Consider the following 20,872-nt stretch of genomic DNA (forward strand, 5'->3'; position numbering starts at 1 on the left):
GTGGTACAAGTAACGAAAGTAAAAGTACTGCCATATATGCTAATAATTAAGAGCTAAACTAAATGTAAAATTAGGCTTTTAGGAATATCAACCCAAGCGTTAGAAATAGGATTTAATTGGGCTTTAGGAATGTTGTTGTTGACGTATGCCTGTTTTAGGTAGAAAAGGGTGCGATAGTTCTTGTTTTTCAGTGGCGCATCTATGGCCAGGAATTCGACTTCTGACACACCATACGTCGCACCCGTTTATAAGGCGGTTCCATTCATACATTCATTCCTCCACTGATCGTAATTTTGATCTGAGTCAGAGAACGATCGATCTCCAATCCTGTACCCCCAGAGGTATTGATTTGCTATGGGAACATGGTGGCTTACTGACCAGGCTATCCCAGCCCAGCTTTAGGAATATCAATCCTACTAGGTGATGTGGTAAAATGTGGGTTAGGGTTTTATAAATTTTGTCAATTGAAAGTTTGCGAGCAAAAAATAAATTATTTATTTATTTTTACAAAAACCTTAATTACGTAAATTTTAGTTGAGGAAGATATATACTTGAATATTTTGAGAAAAGAGGATGTTTCTTGGTGCATTTGGAAATAAAAATTCAACGAGTAACCTTAGAAATTCTCTTTTTTAGCAGTATAACAGAACACCAAGAGTGTGAGCCCTAAGAGGTGATCTGATGAAATAAGAGTTAGGGACTTATAGATTTCACCAATTGGAATATGGAACAATACTTCTTTCCTATTGAAAACATGTAAACTTTTAGCCTAACTTCACTTGAATTCACTTAAACATCCATTAGAGCCTTTAATCACTTAACGCTTCAAATGCTGTGATTTATTTATGGTTTAGTGATACAATTCTCACATTAAAACTGTTGGCACTTATTCTTCTAGAGCCACCATGTTCACCAATATTCAGATTTTAAGAGTAACTAAGCTGCTGAAAATGAAACCGAATGAAAAGAAAGGAATTTATAGCCTATTTTACTATTATTTATTTGAAATGAAAATTAATTAATTAGTTAGTTCACTTTTATAGTTCCAAGATTTAAAAATTCAGAAGTCTTAAGAAAAAAAATAAGATGATGGTATAAGGGAAAAATAAATAACATTTAAAAACCTTGAGTTATATTAATGAACAACATCTAAATTTCAGCATAACAATAGAATTTAAATTTTCAATTTATATTTGTAATACAAAAATAAATTTAAGAAGTTAAGTATATTATATATATATTTCTAGTATCATGAGATAGATATTATGTATTAAGATGATGAAATGAAAGCATAATAAATAAAATTGAAAATAAAAACTGTTATATTTCAATTTCAACGTATACATTTCAGCATAACTTTAGCTATTAAAACATCATTTATATAAGATGATTATTGAGAAAATACAAAATACCCTTAGAGAGAAACATTATAAATAGAACATCTAAGAGAAGCCTACAGTAACAAATAAGGACATTTTAGCGAGATTAGTCAGACATTTTCCCAAGCATCACTAAGGATAAAACATAAAGAGTAATAACTTGATTACATTAAAATAATTATTATAATTTTACTTTTTCTCCTTCATTAAGAGACTTAAAAGTATCTCAGAATTTATGTTCTGGTTACTTTAGTGTTTGAAATACCAAACCTTAACTATTTCTGGAAAACCATCTCGTTAAAATTTCGTCTAGTTCTCAGAATTTTGGCAGCGTAAATATTGTCTTTCAACAACTAAATTAAAATCTACTGCTGGTTGAGAACATCGATTTCTAGAAGTTTAAATAACGAAAATTCTTAAAACATATGATATTTTATTTCATATAAACTTAAGTGAAAAGATATGGCAGATTATTATACTTATAATTAAATTGAATGTAAGTTTTCAACCCCATTCAATTTCACCAAAATATTACTTAAATGAGGGGACAAGCATTTATTATCTTATGGTTTTCTTCATTTAAAGAATTATAAATATGTATTATACACCAATTATATTAATCATTGTGGTCCTATACCAATTATATTAATTTTTAACACTATACGTTTGGAAATTCTGCACGTATTTTATATTTTACTACGTGTAACATTCCCGTTGTCCATTGCATATTTTTTAGTTTTTAAATTTCTCTTAATTCATAAATTTATAATTATTTTTAATTCCACTCTAATTAAATTAATTCAACTATCTAATTTTATAAAAGCAGATCATAAATACTTATATTTTTTTCTTTCTTTTAACTAATAACTTTTATACAATACAAAATGCGATATGTAACATATAACTTTTTATGCAATAAAAGAGTGAATAAATAATTATTATTCAATGTTGCGACGAAACTAATATCAAAATCTATTTCTTAAATCTTGCCTTCTTTCAGCTGTTTTTTTCTTAACTGCAAAAATGTTTATTATCTGTTGCAAGTTAAGGAAAGACCATTGCGGTATGGGATTGAAGTAATGATCCGCGACTGCATATAGTTCCTTTTTATTTTGTTAATCCATACAAATATGCTTTTAAAACAATTTAAAAGTAAAACACGTCAGACACAAATTTAATTTGTGCTATCATTTACGATATATATCATAGAAATATTAGAAAAAGTAATGGTTTTGAAGTCTTATTGGAATCCTAGAATTGGTGATATATTTCAATAAATAAGGAGAACATTTGTTTTTGAGAAGAGACAACTATGTGACGTTGCAAGAGCTTGGATTTGATTGGACCACTAAAAATGAGGCTTCTTCTGACATGACCTTAAAAAATCAAATACGAGATAAGAAATTTTTTGCCTTTGTTTTACTGGAGAAGAAAATAGTCAGCAAGAAACAATATTTATTATTCTCCCATCAGTTTCTTTAAATGCGAATGGAAAGGCATACATTTGTTACGATTTTTAGATATAATTTACTACTTGTTAATTAATTAATCGATTAGTTTTGGTTTCCTCATTACGCATCATTTAATAGTGTAGTATAAATCGTGTGATAAAGAATCGTGTGCAACGTTGTTTCAAGAGTTGGTGATGCTGATATACGTTCTGGTTGAGAGATCGGCATCCATTTGGAGTACACTTGGCTCTCTCTATAGGACGTTTTGAATGTCTCGTGGCCCCTCTGTTCTACCGTTAAAGCGTTTTCTTCTCTCTAAAAAGGATTGTCTGACGATCCGCTAACATATATTTTCTGATTTCGTAACTGTGGTCATATTTATGATCTATCAAAATGAAAAAGAATTGATAATTTCTTTGTATACAATTAAAATGTTTCTTAATATTTTAATCACTTCACATCAACTTCACAAAATTTAATACAAACGCTAACTGATCCGGCATCACACCCTAATTTATATTTTTACATTTACCATTAAATTAGTTTCATTTAAGCATTTAGACCTTTTTAAAAAAGTTATTACTTTAAAAAAGGCATTATTCTTTAACTCACAGTGTTAAAGTATTTTTAATAAACTTGTAACCAGTCCTTTTTATGGACGGTCTCCAAAAAATGAAACCTTAAATTGTTTTGGATATTAAATAAAACCTCAGACTTTATAAAATAAGAATTTAGAACATGCTTAAAAATCCTTATTGTAACTTGTTCTTTATATTTTACATGAAGCGACACGCATCGTTATAAACTTGATATCGAATTTTCCTAAGCATGCAGAAGCATTTATCAAGAAAAAATTTCAACGTTCTATCACTTGGAATAACGTCACTGAAATCAAATTTTTCTTTTCATTTGGGTAAGCACATACATTTGAATGTCAGGAATATGAGTTTTAAAGCTCTGATTTAAAAAATAAAAATAAAAACAGAAATTATTCAAACTGAAAATCACAGTCTACGTTACGGAAACTCTCTAATAAAAAAAAGATTGATTGTTGAAAGCCAAGAAAGAGCACATTTTTTAAAATATATATATATATATTTCGGATTATGATATTTTAGAAGGAAAAAAAAGAATGTAAAATAAACAGAAAGAGGGAGTGGGGATCTACAAAGGCCTGAGGAAAAGACTTGGCAAAAATCACTGAGTATGACACTAGCGAAAGGAGTTATTCTCAAGAGTTCTTTTTGACCCTAAGGGCTTTCTTGCGGCTTGCAAGAATACTCTTTAGACTCTTTTCCCTCACTTCCCAATTTTTAATTCCACTTTTTCAACATCAGCAACAGCGTTTCTAAGATGAAAAAGCAAGGGAAGAAGTTTACACAAAAAATCAACAAAAACGGAAACGAAAGCAAACAAGAGAAGCAAAAAAATAAAGATGCTTTGGGATGCAACTTTTTTTATTTTTCCTGCATTCACTGAAGAATCATGCAACGAAAGTGGAAGAGGCAAAATCTTTTTTTTATTCTGTGATTATTATTTTTTGTCATTCAAAAGAGCAGAAAATTGTTTATTTAAAACGAAGAGTAGAGATGTTAGAAAGAAACCATCTCTCTGGAAACATATCTCCACTGAAATCGAAAATTTGATGAAGAATTTCTCCATGGTACGCGAATGCAAATTGCATTTTGCCGTGAGGCATCAATTACTTGATTATGTTCTCTTCAAACGATGCGCATAGCGATAATGGCCACGACTATCTCACAAGTTCTTCTCTTGGCAATGTAATCGAAACCGATGAAAAAAGATAAGATTACTTTTATTTTGAGTGTATAAATAGCAAAAGCTGTTTACTATCATTCAATATTTTTTTAACGAAAAGTCCTGTTTCCTATAGAGAGAGTTTCGTCTTCTCTTGTTCTGTATTAAAAAAAATACAATAAACTTCGGCCATTTCAGATATCTTGATAAAATCTATCATATTGCTAGTTTGTAAGTGAATTGATTGTTATCTTATATACTATTTGGAAATTTTGAAAGTGAGTATTAAATATTTTGAAGAGAAATCGTATGACTTTAAGAAACTAACATATTTTAACGATCTCAAAAGTTAAATTGCGTTTATAATATGTTTGTTACCTAAGCATACAATATAAACATATTGAAAACTTTACAAATAAAAATAAACTATTAATCATTAAGACATTTTTCAACAATAATTTTTACCATAAAATGTATGATTTTTGTAAGAAAAATATCTTTTGAGAAACTGAAAGTGAGATACTGGTGCCCTTTATATATATATATATATATATATATATATATATATATATATATATATATATATATATATATATATATATATATATATATATATATATATATATATATATATATATATATATATATATATATATATATATATATATATATATATATATATATATATTTATATATATATATATATATATATATATATATATATATATATATATATATATACCATATATATATATACCATATATATATATCATATATATATAAGCTCAAAATGAAGAATAAAACAAAGAAAAATTATAGACATATGAAAAAAAGGGGGGTGGGAAATAATAAGTAAAAAAAATAACAAACAACATTTTATTAAAAAAAAAAAATAAAAAAAAAAAAAAGATGAAACGTTAATTGAAAAACCGGAAAAAAGCCGGAAAAAAAAGATATAATCTTTTCTTCAGCCCACACGATTATATCCGCAAAACAGAATGAAACTTATTGTTTTTCATAACTTTCTTAGTGTTTTCTTGTATTTATATATATATATATATATATATATATATATATATATATATATATATATATATATATATATATATATATATATATATATATATATATATATATATATATATATATATACATATATATATATATATATATATATATATATATATATATACATATATACATATATATATATATATATATATATATATATATATATATATATATATATATATATATATATACATACATATATACATATATACATGCATACATATATACATACTTACATATATGATATTTTTTAATAATAAAAACAGTGTGAATTAATACTTAAAAGTCATTCTTTAAAATATCAACTTTGTCTTAAGCAGTCTTTTAATAAATTAATCATTTACTTGACTGATCTCATTAACTGGTGATGCATCAAAACAACAGTAATTATATAAAATCTCCACATAACTTGGTTTGTTTTGCTATTTGAATTTTTGTAAAAAAACATTTTTTTAATGATTCAGCTATAACGCAACATTTTTATGGGATGGTTAGACATTTTATGTTGTTAAAAACATAGCTTTAGCCTTGTTTAATTTTTTTTATTATTTACAATAAATCAATTTAATGTAGAGGTAACTGTAGAAGAAACAAATACAAAATTATAGAGAGTAAAATTAATGTCCAGGCATTTTCTCTTTTCTCTCTTTAATTAACTCTTAGAACTTGCTTGTTATCCACCAAATACAATTATTGCATTTTGCTTTTCAGTTAATCAACATGATACAGGAATGCTTTTTTCTACGTTATTGAGTTTATAGATTATTTCCTTAGATATCAAGGTTAGAATTTCAAACTTTCATTTTACTTATAGAATTCGCGTATAAATATAAGTAACAAAGAAGCTGATAACAAAGAGTAAATCGTTTTTTTTACTTAAAGATATTATTAAAGAAATAAGGAAAATATTTTTGGCTCATTTATTTCAAGCCTTTTTATGAATTTTTAATAAAAATGAAAATTTATATAAAATATAAAATAAATATGTAGGTAATAGGACAAAATTCCATAATAACGCTTTTTACTTGATGAAGCCTTAACTGTTCCTCCTTATTACTTCCTGATAGGCATTTTTCTAGTGACAGGAATTTACACTACGTAACGGCACAATGCACAGGAATTTACACTACGTAACGGCACAATGCACAGAAATAGTTAGCTTTGAAACATAATATCGTATAAAATATTAATTAAAGAAAATATGACCATTTTATTCTGATTCATCTTTCGTTGCTTTACGTTACTGCAACACAACAGAACAAGTTTAACATGATTTTCATCATAAAATTGTTGTTAACAGTGAGGAACTTCAAATAAACAGATACATAACTTTTCCTTTATCATATTTAAAATATAAAACTAATTTAGTTATGGCTGAATTTAAAACTGAATTTGCGGAGTAAAATAATAGACAATTTTCATTTCTTCTGGAAGTCTATATCCTTAGATATTCCCCTCATCTGTTTATTCTGTTTCATTCATTCATCATCTGTTTTATTCATTCTGTTTTTTTTTTCAATTAATTTATTAATTAACCTTTTCATCCTATTACTTCTGCCTGTGTGCTCAGTTTTTACACTCTTTGATGTTGGAGCAGCATGGCAATTATAAGGTCTTAAACCAGTGGAATATACATTCAATCAAATAATGAAATTTTAGGTCTTCATCACCAACATATAAAAAGTGGGTTCATGCCCAAATGAAAAATAGACCCGTGTGATTGCGTCAGAATAACTGCACCTGTAGCAACGCCACCGAACATGAATGTAAAGGGTGGTGGGAGGTGTGCACTACTTACGGCGCTCAACAATGAAACTGTTTGTGGTAGGTAATCAAAAGTAAAGTCATGATACCTAGATGCGTCTAAGAACAACGATTGATCTCCTGTCCCAAGGAATCATTAACAATTTAAGACAATTCTACAGAACTCTGACGAAACTGCAAAAGCAATCACGTGCAAACGGTTAGGCATTTTCACACAACAAGTTATCCTTCTCCATGACAATATTCCCCAACACATCTCTGGGGATACCCAGACCCACCCAGGAAGACGTTGGGACACTCACATTTCCGTCCAAATGTATCATCCCGTAACTTCCACATCTTTGGACCATTTAAGAAAGCATTACAGGGGACGCGTTTCCATTGGAACTTCAAAGTGAAAGAAGATGTGGAGGACTTCTTCCTTCAAAATCAAACACAATATTTCTACAGCAAAGACATAGACCCGCTACCGAAACAATGGGTTCTGTGAGATATATTTTGATTTCCAATAAATCTAATATTTTCAATAAATATATAGTTCTCAATTGGGTAACCCTTATGTGTCTAATAAATAGATTCCGCCAAAAAAATGAAAGTTTACAATCTGCATAAGTATGATTTGAACAATGATGGTGCAGTTGTTAAAGCTGTATTTTTGTCGGACTGAAGTTTTTAAATCTTCTGTAGCTGCTTGGGGCCCACACAGCTTCATAGTGATTGATACTAGCTAGTCTTGGGAGTAAAGATGGCCAAATTAAATTTCACTATATAAACGTTGGTATTTAAATCGAGAAGTTTAATGATCTTCTAAGACAAAAATCATCTTCACATACAGTAGTATCACATTTTCTGATTATACGAAAAAATAATAAATTTTCGGTAAACACTCCAACAACACTTATTTTCAGTTGTCGGTACAGTTCATAAACATGTTTGGCAACATGATATTTCTTTAAAATTTACAAAAGATATTTATTATAGTTACATACATAAAATTTATTAAAACTGTTATGAAATCGCCAGTTTTCTATTTTCTGATCTATGTTTTTGTTTGTATTACAGGCAGATATGAGAAGTGTAATTTGATATTTTTAAGAATTCACATTAGGATTTATTGTAAAGTAAGTGCATTTTAAAGTATATTCTAATTACTTTCATAAAAACACTGCGATTTAACTGAGAAGTTTGCATTGAAAATATCGACAAAAGTATTTTTGAAATTCAAAGATAAAGCCTCATTCTATCACTCAAAATGTAATTTAGCAAAAATTAAGTTTATATATAAGACTTAATCAAATTCCTAATGTCACACTTAGGAAAAATTAATCCCAGAGTTTAATTATTTCACGAAAACAAAAATTCTAATGATTTTTCAGATGCGTGATTTGCATTTACTTAGATAAGTTTAAAGTCAAGGATACAGATTGCAGCATAGTTTCTAATTAGTTTTAGTTTTTATCAAAACTTTTAATTAGGAAAATCACTAACCAATGAATAGACTACAGAATAACTGCTAGCTAGCTACAAAAGAAATGTCTGTCAGCGAGTACAACGAGAACGCTATTTTTCTTTATCGTAATAGTGCATTATGAGTAACGTACGAGCCGTTTATTTGAAAAGCGGTGTAAGTTTATCCGTTTTTAAATTACATGATTTTATACATTGTGGCATATTTTTAAGCAGATTTTGTTCCCAATACTTTGAAATCCCTAAAAAAAGAAAATTTAATAAAAGAGATTCCATTTAACAACAACAGCATTTTCTTCTAATATTTATAATGATAATTTCGTTAGCTTTATGACTTATGATTTAAGTTAGCTTAATTATGATTTAAGTTAGCTTAATTATGATTTTAGTTAGCTCGTTAGCTTTATGATTTTATGCTATATTAGAGTTGTTTATTTTAAAAGAAAAAATTTAATTTTTTTAAAGTATTGTGGCATAGTTTTTAAATAGTTTCAGATTTATGACGAAAAATTAAATTCATGAAATTTACCAAAAAATACAATAAAATATTCTGACTAGATCTGATAGCTTCCTATAAGCTGATACTTCAGTTGCCGGTTGATATGTCTTCGTTTAATTACTGGAATAATGTAAATAAAGCAAGGATATAGAACTACAATAAGTTGAAAATTTATGAACACTTTATACTTAGCTAACAAGTGTTTCTCTAAGTGATCTTTTCTATAGAGTAAAACAACTTTATTATACCTTGACACCATTATTATAACTCTATACACAGCCGTGTGAAAAAGCTGTGTCTCCTTTTGTCACATTTATGACAAAATAAATCATAATTCTGGTAATTAAACCAAAACATACGGTATTTAAGAAATTTACTAGCTAATTTTACTTTTCACTATTGTAACCGTTTACTAGAAATTCTGGTTTTCAAAATTATTGTACTTATTACTATGCATTTATTAACAATTAGAAAACTGAAAAGTAAATAATTAAAACTAATGATAAAAATCACAGTTATTGGTTTGTGATTTCCTGTACTATCACGAAACGAAATGACATAAGGAAGAAAAAATAAGTAGTTATTACAATATTTCAAATTTTTAAATTAATCTTGAAATTATTATTGAAAATTAATTATTGAAAATAAAGTATCCAACGTTAATTTTATTTTTTCTTTATTTTTTGGATCACTTCGTCACATTGTAAGAAATATTTAACAACCAAACACACGGTTTAATTAGCCTTTGGTATTAATATTCATTAATATTAATTAGTATTTAGCATTAATATAGCTGATTAATCGAAAAAAACACTGATGCTATAAAGCTTTGAAGTAACTTTTTTCCCTTATATCGAACTGCTTTTGAGACATAAACAGTTCTTAATCTGTGGCGCTGTAAACAGTCTCAGTTTGTAGCGTATTGTCACTTTTCTATACCTAGATACCACTTTCATTACTATAGCTGCAGTTATTCGAAAATTAAAATTCCATTTTTAGTGGTCATTATTGTAGCCATATATATGCTATTACTTTGTTATAGATAAAGAGATAACAAATATAATATAAGATTCTGAAAAACATATATATATATATATATATATATATATATATATATATATATATATATATATATATATATATATATATATATATATATATATATATATATATATATATATATATATATATATATATATAGTACATAAATTCAACGAAAAGTAAATCTGAAAGATTATTAAGAAAGCAAGGAGAAAACAAATGAGAAAAAATGTGAACAAGAACTGTATATCGTGTAAGTGAGAAAGGTTCATTTATATCTCAGTGAAAAACAGTTCACCAGTATTTTTGATAGTTTAGTAGTACTTTTTTTTCGAAAGAATGCCTACAGTTTCATCAACATTGCTTCAGAAACAGTAATAAATCAATCATTTCAGAAAAGGAGGAAAAAAAATGAGGTGGTAGGTGTACAGAGTGGCATCATCTGCTACAAGGTTTTCTCAATCTTTGCTACTCGCTAAAGAACTTAAAAAAAGAAATACAAAGAACAAAAAAAATCTTTAAAAAAATTGCACATTTATAGTCGCGGACTAAAATTGTAGAGAAAAAAAAAAGATCAATAGAGTGACATTGATCGAAACGAAATCGATGAAAAACTCCTGACATATAAATGGCCTGTTTCAATATTCGTATTTGTTCGAAACGATTTAAAAGAGAAAAAAATGGAGACCATGTTGAATTCAGATTCAGTTTTTGATTCCCTTAGCAAAACACTTGGGAGCAGATGTCGTCAAATAGCACGTAGCACGTGGTATATTGTTATACCTCTCAAAAGTGCGAAGGTAGTTTTAAAATTCAATTTCAAATTTTAGATATATTTTAGGTATTTCTTTGAAAAATCGTTTAGTTTAATTCCCTATAGATATATGTTTGCACATACGCTTTCTGCCTCAAGTTTAAAGTGTCTTGTGAAAAGAAATTATAATTTATTTTTGTATTTTTATCTTTGCCTTAAAAATATCTTGTACTACATTTTAAATCGAACATAAAATTTTATTTTTAAACTCAATTTTAACTCTTTGGATCCCTAGTAAGTTTGTATGGAGGTAAAAAGGATAAGAGAAAAGAGAGATTAACGAAGAAATTTAAGAAAATGTAGTAAAATAATAAACAGTTTTATTTACTGCGCGCAAGCTGCAAGTACATATAGCCCATAAAGTAAGCTAGAAATGCAAAGAAAACAAGGGAAAAAATGTAATGTGCAGAATTTACAAGCAAAAGAAAATACTTACTTTAATATGATTTAACTTTAAAGCTTCCCAGTTTTGTATAAAACAGTGATGATTAGTAGTTAGTGTAGTGAACCTTTTAGGAGTTTTGTTTTTCGTGTCTCTCTTCATCTAGTTTTTAGCATCATATAAATTTCTAAATAGGAAATGCATTAGAAGGGAAGTAGAATCATGTTAAAAATCGAATTATTCCTGAGAAAATCATGAAGTTCACAAAATTTGATGAACTTTTATTTTGAAAGCTAAAATTACTGAACGGAATGCTCGCTATGCAACATTCACACCTGGTGGAAAATATTTATTTTGTTACTTCATTATAATTTTAAAGTAGTTAATAATTAATAATTAATTTTTTACGAAAATTGTATTGTAAAAAATTCCCCTAACAAGTCTTTTCAACACAAAAAACGTCTTGCTAATCTCCTAATTCATAGGGAAGAAAGTGTTAAGAAGGTCAGATTAAATTTAAAAATGAAAAAAAACAAAAAAATTTCAGTACGAAACAAGATAAAAAAAATAATAGCCTCTAGCTAATTCATTCAACTTCTTATAAGGAATAACAGAAAATGTATTATGAAACGCAAAATGTAAATTTAAATTCGATTTCAAATAGTTTCGAATGCTCCAACAAATTTAAAATCACACAAAGAAAACTTGAATTACTTGATTTCGGAGATAGGCGTTTTTTTTTTTATTCTCGGCCCGCAAGCATGCGTTTGGTGTTAAAAATATCAATTGTTATTAATATTTTCTGCTATAACTTAGCACCTAATTTTCAGGCTGTTGAATTTCTATCAGCTTTCTAATATTATTAATAATATTTTCAACGAATTCAAACAGTTTAGCTTGGGAACGTTTCTTGTAAGATTTCATATAACATTTTAATTATTTTGAGCAGCTTAGATGATTTCGCCCTTATTTATGTTATTACATGTTTATAGAGCAAATAGATATATTTTAAATTTAAATGAATTAAGAATGCACTAGTTTTGAAACTAAATAATGAATAAAAATGAAGTGTTTGAGTTCATGAATGTATGAAACATTTTTGCTTTAATAATTTTGAGAAATAGAAAATAATTCGCATCAATAACTAGCAAATTCATTTAATGCAATAAATATATATTTTTGAGTAATTTATTTTTAGTAATTGCATTTTTTTAAACTTATTTTATTTAAATCAGAACGAAAAAAATATCATTATTTTTAAATAAATTTTTTTTTCAAGATTTTACAGCAATATTAAGCAATTTTATTAAAATATTCATTTTTTTATTAATATATTTTCAAAATTAAATAGTTTTTTTACTTAAAGGAATATATATTTAGTCATCTTCATCCCTCTTTATTCAAAGTTCTTTTGATTGGATACTCCATAATAGCATGGTTGAATTGATCCAATCTCGTTTCATTTACGGCAAATATTAACGGAAGAAAAGATGAATATCTTTCAGTACAACGAATAACAGATTTTATTTTTCTGGTCCGCTTTGTAATTAGACGCTCAGTTAATGAAAGCTATGTAGTCTCTGTTGATACTTAAAAATATGTGTAGATTTATTCAGATGAGCAATTTCTCCTAAATTCAATAGTTACGTTGATAAAAATGGAAAATGCTTTTATAAGTACTCTTAGATTTCATTAAACACTAGTGTTTAGAATTAGAAGATTTTTCAGTTCGAGTGAAAAGTTGCCAAAACTGCTGGTTAGATTTTAACTTAATTCAGTTCGAACATTGGTTGATATAATACAAAAAGTGCTAAATCAATAGTTCTAATACGCAATTCGTGCGAAACACTCAACTTATTCGAAAAAAAGCAACAACTCTATTTACGGATTTAAAAAAATATTATTTAATATGCAGTATATTAATCTTTAACAGTCTTCCCATGGTTTGAGTTACGAAGGTTTTCTGACTATAATTTCATGCTTGAAAAACAACAGTTTATGAGTTGGCTCCATTCATTCGTAATTTTTATTTTCAAATAATGAGCAGTTGCCAGAGGGCTGCTGCGATTTAGAGTTACTCTTAATAGGGAGTCGCAAACAAACTATATATGATTGAGGTCTCGAGAACTGGCTGGGTAATCCGATCGGGCAATATTTTCACCTTCTTGAAAATCATCAAAGGGTTGATCTCATGCAGCTACACTACTTAAAATACCAATTCAGGGTTCGAAGACGTCAACCTTCTTCCTCACAACAGTCACAGTTCCTCTAACAAAGACATACAGGAGTGATGTCCTTCAAAAACCCCAATATATAGATCACCAAATCTCCTCTGTCCAAATAGTCAAATTCTCTGACGATTAAAGTATGTGGCTTATGATAGGATATAAAAAGAACCATCGAACCACTACCAGCTCTTCAATGCCCTAGAAATTGGCAATTATGGTAGTCGTCATATTTAATGATCACACAACTCCTCTGCGTGTTTGAAAGAGGCACAGTGACTGGAGTTAGGTCATTATGCCTCTTTCAATTAGAGTGGACCCTATGTTCTCCCCTTATGAAAAAAATTGGACTTGATACCGTTTTAACGACGTCATAACGCGAGACCACATAAAGCACATCTCCATGGCGTTTGTCCAGAAATAAAAATTTCTCGTAGGAGTACCTGTTCTTCCCTGAACCCTATAGAGCATGTTTTTGACGCTTTGGGGGTAGATTTCTCTGGAAACCATACAGGTTCCAAAAATAGCATTTCTGAAAGTGCATAGCTAATTGACCAAATGTATTAAACTGCCTTATTTTCAATATTGAGTCATAGGGCAAATGGTACGCTAGGGAAGTGGCCTGTATTCCATTTTAATATATTTTCTGCTACTGTTTTATATATAGCACTCCGTTTTATATAATACTACTAATATACGGTCAATAGTCCAACTCTGATAAGTATTACGTAACACAACACGTGTCTATCACAGCTATTGAATGATTTTTATTATTGATGTGCGAAGTGTTCTTCAAAAGTTTCGTTGTAACATGAAATGATGCATTTTGGCCAATAATATGCTATTTTTATAACTGCTCTGAGTTTGCGACTGCTACTAATGACTGTTAGGACACGTTTAGCCCATTTGAAGCGACTGTTAACTGCGCTTATTTTGAAAATTGCACACAACATCAATATGGAGGAAAGCCTTAGTTTTGTGCAAATGAAAAGCATTTGTGGTCTAATTTTCAATATTTGAAAACTTACTCCAATGCTGCATTACTTGGGCTCGTAAAAATTTGCAAAGACTGAGAATAAGGCAGTGATTTTGATAATTTTCATCAACATGGAAAAATGTTACTGAATTGGCGATTTTTAAAGAAGTTTTATAACTTTTAAATCATTTGTCTGTTCCAAAGTCCATATAATACTTCACGGAAATAATATATATATATAGTTTAAGAATCATTGTATTGCTTCAAGTGTAAGGCACTTAAACTATGGCTTCTTTATTTTTCTTGTCGACAGAACTATGAAAAACAACGTTAACCAATGTTCAGACCAAACTTCTAGCACCAAATTTGTCTAGTAGATATAGGATAATTAATTGTTTTTCTGAATTGCATTTCATATGCAAAAATTTATATTCTTTTATATGATAATCTCATCTAATAAAAGTGAAAGAAAGGTTAATTATTTATTTCAAAAATAGTTTTTCTGTTATTATGTAATGTGTTTAAAAATTATAGTTCTTGTTAAAAATAAAAGGTCAATTTTTAATAGTTTAACTTCACGGTCGTTTTAAGTAAAATGGCGCCTTGGTTTATATAAATGCTGTAAACATACGTCAAATACAATAAATTTTCGTATTTGCATTTGTTTATTTATTTTAGCTGCATTTATTTCAATTTTAAGGAAGAACTAAAAATAAAATAGTTTTATTTCTTTTCCAAACATAAATATTTAGTTCCTTCATTTATTCAAAACAATTTTTAATGGTAACTCAATTGTGGCATGGTTGAATTAATTCAATCTAGTTTTGTTTTCGGAAAATATTAACGGAGAATATGCGAATATCTTTTAACACAACGAATAACAGATTTTATTTTTATGGTCTGCTTTGTAATTAGACTCTCAGAGAAGTTAATGAAAGTCTTAGTCTCCGCTGATACTGAAGTATGTGAATTGAGTTCGTAAAGTTATTCAGTTGAGCAATTTCCTGCTGAAATCGATTCGCGTTTTGAGAAAAATGAAAACTCTAGTTCTCTGTAAGATTTTTGTAGCTTTTATTTAGCTTCAAAATAAAAATTTATCGCAAGAAATAAAAAATATTGAATTCTATTTTCCCAACTTTCCATATTTACTCACTTTTTTGAAGTTAGCAATTTCCTTCAGTATCTACATCGAAGAGAATTTTAAAAGATTATAAATAATTATTTTTTTAAAAAATGTCTTGCTCTTTTATACAGCGATAAATTAAAATTTCTTTCAAAAGGTTTTTAAAAGTTTAATTTCCTGTTTGTTTTACATTAAATATTGTTTTTGTTTAACTTACGGAACAATTTATTCAAGGCTTCTCTCACAATGATCGTCTTACTTTGTCGAAAGGTTTTATAGACATAGTTTTCGTAATGTAGAACCAAAAATTGAGATGTTTTTAAAAATTATTCAAATTTCAAAAAGTGGTAATAACTTTCAAAGACTCTCGCATTTTCATTTTTTTTTTAAACTTTATAAATTCGCCTTAAATTGATCATAATCCTCGTGTAATATTATAATATATTTTTACTGAATTTTTTTTTAATTTTTCATTGTAACGTGCTTTTTTTCTTATTCATTTCCTGCTCTAGTAAAGTTTTTTTTCATCCAATGAAGCACTTAAAGACTAATAAGAATAAAAGAACAAATTCATCATTATTCGTCTCTAGAAAATTCGTAAAATTGTTCCAAGCTGTAAATCTTTGGAAATCTCAATAGCTTAGTGCTGACATTCCCATTAATTGGTAATTGTAAATTAATGAAATTAACTATTAGTTATCACTAGCTTAATGACATTATTTTGCTTAAATGACCATTTATCGTCAAAAATTTCAATAAAATCCCACAACAAAATCCAATGAAGAGCGAACTATATTTTTACGAGTGTACAAAATCTGAAATCTGATTTATTGCGAAAGGTCAAATTAAAGATATATTTTTATTAGTCTTCTGCTTTAGCCATTAGCTTTAACGTCAAAAAATTGCAAGAGATCACGTGATTTTAATATCCTTATGGCGTCAAATATTACAAGGAGAAAGAATGCTTAGTTCCTGTAGGTTATATGCCATTTTTAATAAATTTAGAAAATATTAAAAATAACTGATTTAGTCCAACTTCATGACTTTACATAAACACTCGCATGCAAGTGCTGCCATTGCTATTGAAGCACAACGGCTCTACAAATATTTGATTTACATAAGCAATTTAATGACATGTTGTTACTTTGATTTGACACTTATTACAATTTTGAGAAGGAACGTATTAAATCAAAATCTAAAAAGGCAAAATATTATTGTTTTAAATACATCTTGCAGTCAATTACAGATATAGAATATAAGATTTTATACCAACTGTTATTTTTTGTTAAGGAAATATAGTTAAAAGCTTACATTTATAGTTCGATTTTATGAATATGCTGTTTCAAATTTATTAAAATAATATTATTTAGCATCCTCTTCGACTACACTGTAAGAAATTTCAGTGATAGAAATGAGGAATAAAAATAGAATAATTATCTTTTGTAAATTACGTAAGTTTGAGTACAAACGCATGTAAAGAAATTTCTTTTCAACAAAGTTACGGGAAACCAGTTATTCCAGCGAACGTCTCTAAAGGAACTTTTTCTGATATTTTAATGTATTATTATTTATTTTATAAGTATAACGCCGCTCAGACAATTTGGTGGATAGAGTTAACACTTGCTATGGCTTCGGCCGGAGTTCATTTGATTCCCTGTGATAAAAGCTGAATTTTTAACCACACAGAACTTTTCCCAATCATTGCCCAACAAAAAAAAACTGATATATTGTAATTTTTACATTAATGTTTAATTTAAAATCACTGAATAACTATAAGTAAATAAATATTACTGTAAAAACTACGGTATAAAATTTTGCAGTAAAAATGGATTATACGAACACAGGGTGATGGTACATTTCACCGTAATTTGATCTGGAATTTTTTACAGTGTATGTTAATTGAATTCCTGAAATTATTTTTATATCTAATCCTATACGTATTTCAAAGAATAATTTATCATTTTTATCAATTTATACCTATACGTAAATTTCATAAGCATAATTTGACCCATAGAAAAAAAAGCTTTTCATTAAACATGTATATGACAAAGATTAAAATGTACCAAAGAAAAATTAGCGAAAATTTAAGAATTTTTAATCAAAATTACGTCTGTTTTAAACTATCAATATGTATTAATATCAATATGTAAAGTAATTAATATCAATTTACAAAATTGTTTACTAAATTTATAAATTGAAAAATATAAAAATAAAATAACTTGATAATTCTAATTAAATAACTTAATTAATTTTTATAATGATTAATTTAAAATTATTATAATTAATAAAACTAATAAAATAAAAATTAATAATAATTAAGAAATGAAAATTTATAATTAATAATTTTAAAAGCACTTCAAAATATTTAATAGTACATTTATGAGCATTAATAAAGTTAATACGTGCTTATTGTTTTTATACGAAACTGGGCTTTCATTATTCACTAAATAGCACAGTATATTCGAGAGTTAGGAATTTACCATTCTTCAAACTTTTCCCTCAATATCACGAATCTCGGCCATAAATAACCATCCATACAATATATGATGTGGATGATTACTCTAAAATGGATTGAATTTTGTATTAATGAATCCGTTCACTAGACTCCCAGGTTGTCATTTCAATGTTTTATGCAAAATGGTTATTGATTTTAAGATCGTTAACAGTGGAAAAGCGGAGATTAAAGTGTTCAGTGTTTTTACAGGATGGATCGGAAAAAGGATGGGAAATTGGAATATCAGAGAAGGGGTGGAAATTTTATTTGTTTGTTACATTAATTGCAATATATATATATAAAAGGAATAAAATAATAAAGAAATTCTAATTCAGAATTGAGAGGACACTCAAGCAGATTAATTTTGTCTCTGTGTGTAGAGATAATTGGTTTTCATTGAAAAAATCTCAGAAATAAATTTTAGCCTGTTTCTAAAATAAAATACACATTTCATATATTTTGTTTGCTTTCTATTGTGGATGATTAAAGTGTACATATGTATTATCTCCGATCCCAATGGAGTCTTTGTTTTTTTAGATTTTAATTTACCTATTTCGAACGTTTCATCAAGGTTCTATTTCCTTGGATAATCAGCAACCAGTGTCTTTGATTATTATAGAATTATTGGATATATATATATATATATATATATATATATATATATATATATATATATATATATATATATATATATATATATATATATATATATATATATATATATAAGGATAGATAGATATGGAAAAAATTTACTTGTAATATTTAAAAACAGCATTTTGTGATAATAATTTGATGCTATGGCGGTAAACTGCTTCAGTTTACTAGATTTAATGTATGTTATTTTGAACAATTTAAAATAATTTCTTTAGTTAACTTGTGTGCATAGATAATTGAAATAAAAGATAGTTCACCAGAATAGGGAATTCTTTTTGATTAATTTGGATTCATTACTCATTTTTTCTTTGTTTGAATTTCTCTTAAATGTTATTACTCATCATAATCATTACATTAGTATTTGCAAAGGCCTTTGTGGCTTGAAGAATCCAATATGATAATATTTGTTTTTTTTCCCTTTTAAAATAACATCAGTTTATTTTAACTTTATTTTTGACTTAAAGGATTGAAACACTTTGGGCGCTTTTAAACATAACTAACTTAAACATAACTAACTTTCCTACAAAAATTTATCGATCATATGTTTCATAAGTACTTAATCAACAAAATGACAGGAAATTACTTGGGTGAAACTTAACAACACATATTTTTATCCAAACCCATCGTGAACTCGATTCAGAAGATGCTATGCTTTCTTAGCTTCAAATGGATTTTTGAACGGGGATTTTCTGCATTAATAGCATGGAAAGGTATTCAAAACTAATGCAAGGTACATTTCCCGATTTTCTAACTGCACACAATTGGCAAGCCTTTCTCCAAATGTTAAATAAGTGGCCCTTTAGTCAATTTTAAAACTAAGATTGTGCTAATTAATATAAGATTCTAATTCTTCAGTAATAAATGGGACAAAATATTAAACAGTGCTTTGCACCCCATGTCACCATATTTCTTCGCATACTTACAACCCATACTTAGAAATTTATAAATATTCTGCTAGTAATAATGTTTTTATGTTTGGTTGAAAGTTAAAGATTTTAACTATAATTATGACTTAGTGTAATAAGTGCCTTACTTATTTTTTACCAACTTTTTGATGTAACATATATTTATTGCTTGATAATCTACCATATTTTGAATTTAATTGAATGCAAGCAATAAAATAATATATTTAATGAATGGAGTATAGTCGATTATGTGATTTATCTTTGGAGACATATTGATACAGTGGACTCGTTATCTCCTTCAAGAAATATACAATTTGGTTAAAATATTAAAAGATTATATCGTAACTAAAGTTTTCTTTGTGCGTAAAATTTCCTCAAGAAAATTATTAACAACTTTAAAGAACTTTTCAAATTCAAGAGTCTTCTCTTTACCGAAGGTACTTTTCTCTACCAAAAGTACTTTTATTTTCAAGGATACTTTTCTTTACCAAAATAGATGCATTTTATAAATATTAATTTCCCAAAAGTCAGGGTTCACCATTTGAGGTTGTTTTCGAAGACTCTGGAGTAGCATGAAGTGATGCTTTTTTGCGAATAATATGCTCTTTTATGACTAATTTGACTTTGTAATAGTTACCCATGACTATTAGGTCAAGTTTAGCCAATCTTTACCCAGCGCCTTCCCTGTTTATTTCAAAACGTCAATAATAATAGCCACAGTTTTGAGAAAAAAAGTGTTTGTGGTTCAATTTTTTATTATTTAAATATTTATTCTAGCAATGTATCATCTGGGCTCATAAAAATTTGTAAAAAAGGGAAAATTTTCACCGAGACGGAAAAATATCACCAAATTGGTGACTTTCAAAAAA

At 27.5% G+C, this 20,872-nt stretch overlaps 1 protein-coding gene across 4 annotated transcripts in view; it reads left to right on the forward strand.

Moving 5' to 3' along the window:
• The window catches only part of LOC107442210 (cell adhesion molecule 2), a 284,713-nt gene that overhangs the window by 154,157 nt on the left and 109,684 nt on the right, over positions 1 to 20,872 (forward strand). For 2 of the 4 annotated variants that reach the window (XM_016055710.4, XM_016055726.4), the window contains exon 3: positions 8,486 to 8,544. The exons of the other annotated variants lie outside the window; for them this stretch is intronic. The gene's annotated coding sequence lies outside the window, so the exon portion shown is untranslated. The remainder of the gene's footprint in view (positions 1 to 8,485; positions 8,545 to 20,872) is intronic. 4 annotated transcript variants of the gene reach the window in all.

This window comes from Parasteatoda tepidariorum, chromosome 11 (genome assembly GCF_982258835.1).
Source record: "Parasteatoda tepidariorum strain Cologne lab strain chromosome 11, Ptep-v5.0, whole genome shotgun sequence".
NCBI lineage: Eukaryota > Metazoa > Arthropoda > Arachnida > Araneae > Theridiidae > Parasteatoda > Parasteatoda tepidariorum.